The following is a 5857-nucleotide window of genomic DNA, read 5'->3' on the forward strand; positions in this document are numbered from 1 at the left end:
TAACTTGAAAGGGAAGAAATGATCTCTCTCTCTCTCTCTCTCTCTCTCTCTCCCTCTCTCTCTCTCTCTCTCTCTCTCTCTCTCTCTCTCTCTCTCTCTCTCTCTCCCTCTCCTCTCTCTCTCTCTCTCTCTCTCTCTCTCTCTCTCTCTCTCTCTCTCTCTCTCTCTCTCTCTCTCTCTCTCTCTCTCTCTCTCTCTCTCTCTCTCTCTCTCTCTCTCTCTCTCTCTCTCTCTCTCTCTCTCTCTCTCTCTCTGAGTCTTGGGATTAATCGGAAGTCAACAACACGAGCACAAAGTGATGATGAAACTCAAATGTCAAATGGAGTGTTGTGAGCCATCAATGCAATTATACAAACACAGACAGGTGGAAAGACAGACTGATAGAAAGACAGACCGACAGACAGACACCCAGACGTTAGACGTTCATGTGGAAATAAGACGTTTAAGTTAAATTGGTGAAAATCGATCACGCAATAAATGTCATTCACCATCATGTCCACTAGAGGGCAGCATCGCCTAAAGTCTGAAGTTAGGCTGACGTGAGGCGACGTCTAGTTTGGGGTTCTTTTGATTTGATCTGGCCTTTGGAACTCAATGGAAACAGCTTTCCTAAGGAGTCAGACGCTTCTGAGGGGACTAAAGCATTACTTCCTTTGATGGGCACTGCGAGAATGACAAATCATCAGGGAAATTTAGCCTACCTCATTTGGTTGAAGTGTGAACACAAAATAATGAGTCAAGGTAAACTTTTTGAAAAAGAAAGCTGTGTAAGAGAAACAAAGTTGAGATGCGAATGAGGAGTATTCTACTTTTAATAACACAGTAGCGGGGCATCATGGAACAAGGAGAGAAGCCTTAAAACAATCCTTGCATTTAGCCATGGAGCATGTTGCTTGATAATTTATTTTTATTTGCATGTATACTTTTGTAATGAAATGCCCTAAAAAATGAAATGTGAATAGACAAAATGTTTATTCATTTATAATCGAATTAAATCATTCACATTGTATACTAAATATAAATAATCAATTACCCTAACCCTAATCCCTATCCCTAACCCTTAACCCTAACCCTAACCCTTAAGCCTAACCCTAACCCTTAACCCTAACTCTAACCCTAACCCAAATGTCTCGATATTAAGAGTACATGAATCTCTTAATTCATGGGGTGGACTACAGGTTATAAACTTTAGATTCATGATAAACCGCTAAAAAGCAAAAAGTCCCCGTTTCATTCAACAAACCCCCGGGATATGATTAATAGGTTCTGCAATCTTAATAATAACTACAGTGTTGAGAGATATCGGGAAAAAAAAGTTGTAGTAATATATTGTTTATTGCAAAAAAACGAATAAAATCCCTTCTAAAGCCTTAGCTCTCAGGCGAGCGGGATCTATCGGCTGACGTTTGGCAGGTCGTTCTGTTCTCCGGCTCAGCTCCTCTGAATGATGGGTGGAGCGCGATCTCCACTCAATGAACTGACGGAGGCTACCACAAGGGTTCAGATACAGGAGGACTGCGACCCCAAGACACCATCACCACCTCCCCCACCATTACCAGCACCACCTCCACCACCTCCAACACAATCAACATCACCTCCACCACCACCACCTCAACCATCACCAGCACCACCTCCACCTCCACCACCACCATCTCCAACACAATCAACATCACCTCCACCACCACCACCTCAACCATCACCAGCACCACCTCCACCTCCACCACCTCCAACACAATCAACATCACCTCCACCACCACCACCTCAACCATCACCAGCACCACCTCCACCTCCACCACCTCCAACACAATCAACATCACCTCCACCTCCACCACCTCAACCATCACCAGTACCACCTCCACCTCCACCACCTCCAACACAAACAACATCACCTCCACCTCCATCAACACTACCACCTCTTCCACCATCACCACCTCCTCCACCATCACCACCACCTCCACCATCAACATCTCTTCTACCTCCACCACCATGTCCACCACCATCAACATCACCTCCTCCACCATCACCACCACCTCCACCATCACCTGCACCACCACCAGCTGCGTCAACTCCACCTTCCACCACCACCACCACCACCATAACCACCACCACCACCAGCACCACCACCACCACCATCACCATCACCACCACCACCACCACCAGCACCACCACCACCACCACCTCCACCTCCACCACCATCACCACCACCACCATCCCCACCACCACCATCACCACCACCACCCCCATCATCATCGCATTACACGCCACTCCAGAAGTATCGTCTGCTTCGGCTCAGTTCAAAGTGAAAGTGATGGCGGGGGCGGCGGTGGGGGAGGGCGTGGGGGGTGGGGGAGGCATGTGGAAGGGGGAGAGGGGAAGATAAAGGTGCGGTGAATGAGGGGGTGACTGTGGTCATAAACCATGACCATGGGAAGAGGAGAGAGCCGGTGGGGGGGGGGGGGGGGTTGGGTGAAGAAGAGAGAGAGAGAGAGAGAGAGAGAGAGAGAGAGAGAGAGAGAGAGAGAGAGAGAGAGAGAGAGAGAGAGAGAGAGAGTTAGAGAAAGAGATAGAGAGAGATAGGAAGAGAGATAGAGCGAGAGAGAGAGGTTGGCATGCAGCATGTTGACGTGGGGGGGGGGGGGGACAGTGATTGAGGAGCTCCCGTGTCTTTGTTGTGGTGTCCCGCGTGGAGACAACAGGACTAATGTCTTTAGCAGGACAGGTACGCCGGCCTCCAGAGGACAGACCGGAGCTGGACCGCTTTACTGTCCACATCTGGAATTCCCTTCCCAGCATTCCCGTTTCCTCTCCCGCTCCCTTCGTCCTCCGCCTCTCGTTTATTATAATACTTTTATTCTGTCCGTATTCGTCTCCCGGCTCTGAGGATCGAGCGCTGACTCCGGGACGTTCATCACCTATCAGCCCAGCGCTAAATATAGACCCCAGAATGTTCACAACACGTCAGGTTCTCTGCCCCCCTCGCCCCGTCTCTGTCCCACTCTAACCCTACCCCCCCCCCCCCCCCCCCCCGACCACACGCTGAACCAGCGCGGGCGTAACGTCTAGCATGTGGACCGTACACACGCAACCATTACCCTAATTGAGGTTGTCTGTTCCCATTCACCGCACTGCGTCTTATCATGTCTTCGGTCGGGTGCGGGTTTGGACCCCATCACCACCGCCCACTCCCTTTCCCTCCAATCCCCCCCCCCCCCCCTCCCCCCGGGCGCTTTTATTGAAGCAATGCACGCAAACCCGTACACACACACAACGTTACAGTTGTTGCATAAAGAGATTAATGTCACGAGCAATCAAGTTCACGTCTCGGCGTATCCGCGATGGAACGCCTTGCTCGGTCGGTTCTCCGCTTCCAGCGCTGTTCCCCGATCGCCTTGGTGATTCTCCCGGAACCCGATCTCCTCCTCATGTGTGGGAGAACGAGAGGGGGGCATTTTAGAAGCCGAGACTGTGTTGGAACATAGGAAGTATCGTGTTGGACAGAAGAGTGCTGACAACTGGAGGGGGGGTCCCGGAGTAGTTTGAACTCAGAGTACAGTTGAGGACGAACCGAAGAAACCCCGGCTGATTTGGAGGAGGGGGGTGGGGATGATGTCACTCAGGGAGGGGGCAACAGATGGATGGTTTGATTGGGAACGTCGATCTCCTGCGTGCTCACTGGGATATCAAACCAGTCCCGTGACCGGCGCAGTGGAAAAGCGTTTCCAGAGGTTGAGTCTACTTTCCAGTGTTCCTGTACTTTATTCAACATTAAGCCAGTACCCAGTAGGCTATACCAAACCCCTACGGCGCACAGATTTCTTGTATATTTATGAATAAAATATATTCAAGTGAAAAGTTCAGATAATAGTTTCAGCTTTATCGGCATGAGAGACTCAAGGAGACAATAGGAAGTGACAGCATTTCATAAACCGGGAGACTCGAAGGCTTCACATCTCCACTACGTTTAAAAGACGGACTGCTCAGTGTCCTCATCGTTTACCCAGAGTGCACTGGGCCGTGCAACTTGACTTTTTCCAATGACATATTCTTCTGGGACGAGAGTTTAGCGACGCAAAACAGTGCACTGGCGGTTGAAACGGAAACCCGAACTCCCTCCGCAGCCCGCTGATAAAGAACGTCCGACAGACCATAATATTCCCGGGTGCTCGGAACCAAGTGAGCGAACGCGTGTGGAGCCACGCCGGACGTGCATGTGCTGCTCTGATCCCCCAAAGGGGGGGACCTTCAGCCCTGGGGAGCAGAGCCTCCTCACGACCACCAGATCGGACGCACCGCCGACCTGTAAATAGTACAAACACAGCAGTCTCATGTGATTCAGTCCAACTGTCATGGCAAACACATGTGCACGGCGCAACACACACACACACACACACACACGTGTGCACGGCGCAACACACACACACACACACACACACACACACACACACACACACACACACACACACACACACACACACACACACACACACACACACACACACACACTCACACTTGCAGACAGATCCACATGCACGCACACACACACTTGCTAACACAAGCACACGTACATTGATGGAAACATGGGGCAAGAGAATGAATCAGGGGGACAGCTGTGTACACAGCGGTACACACGTACACACACACACGCACGCACAAGCACATGCACACACGCACACACAGAGTCCTTCTCCCCCAGTGGTGATATCTTCATCGTTCCCTCCATATGAATCAGATATGGGGGAGGATTTTTGTGTGCGTGTGTGCGTGTGTCTGTGCGTGTGTGTGTGCGTGTGTGCGTGCGTGTGTGTGTGTGCGTGTGTGCACATTGTTATTTCCCACGGGCTTGGACCAAAAGCATCGAAGCAATGGCGGTGGACGACGGATCCCGGTTGGTTCAGAGGCGCGGTCGAGGCCGGCCAATAGGGACCAGGGCCCCTGCGTCCTGGGGGCCAATAGGGACCAGGGCCCCTGCGTCCTGGGGGCCAATAAGGACCAGGGCCCCTGCGTCCTGGGGGCCAATAGGGACCAGGGCCCCTGCGTCCTGGGGGCCAATAGGGACCAGGGCCCCTGCGTCCTGGGGGCCAATAGGGACCAGGGCCCCTGCGTCCTGGGGGCCAATAGGGACCAGGGCCCCTGCGTCCAGGGGGCCAATAGGGACCAGGGCCCCTGCGTCCTGGGGGCCGATAGGGACCAGGGCCCCTGCGTCCTGGGGGCCAATAGGGACCAGGGCCCCTGCGTCCAGGGGGCCAATAGGGACCAGGGCCCCTGCGTCCAGGGGGCCAATAGAGACCAGGGCCCCTGCGTCCTGGGGGCCAATAGGGACCACGGCCCCTGCGTCCTGGGGGCCAATAGGGAGAGGGGCCCATGCGTCCAGGGGGCCAATAGGGAGCGGGCCCCGAGGGAGTGGGGCACCAGCGGTTTGTTTTCCGTGTTGAGGAAGTGATCGCACGGCGTTCCCCTCTGGGCTGTTTGTGAGCCGGCTGAACCCCCCCCCCTCCCCCCCGTGGGCCCCCGGAGGGAGGGGCCCTTCAAAGCCGCGGCGTTCCCAAAGCAGGAAGTGAGGGCTGGAACCAGGAGGAGGCGGACAGGAAGGAAGGTAATCCAGGAACACGCAACGCGACGGCCGGCAGCTCTGTTCCACACACACACACACACACACACAGGACAACGCACACCTAAACACACACACACACACACACATGCACGCCTAACAACTCATACAAACACACACACACACACATGTACATTATAACAACACAAAAACACACACACATACACACACACACACTCATAACCACACAAACGCACACACACATATAACAGGTGTGCGTTGTCCTGTGTGTGTGTGGAACAGAGAGAG

Source organism: Gadus morhua, chromosome 18 (genome assembly GCF_902167405.1).
Source record: "Gadus morhua chromosome 18, gadMor3.0, whole genome shotgun sequence".
NCBI lineage: Eukaryota > Metazoa > Chordata > Actinopteri > Gadiformes > Gadidae > Gadus > Gadus morhua.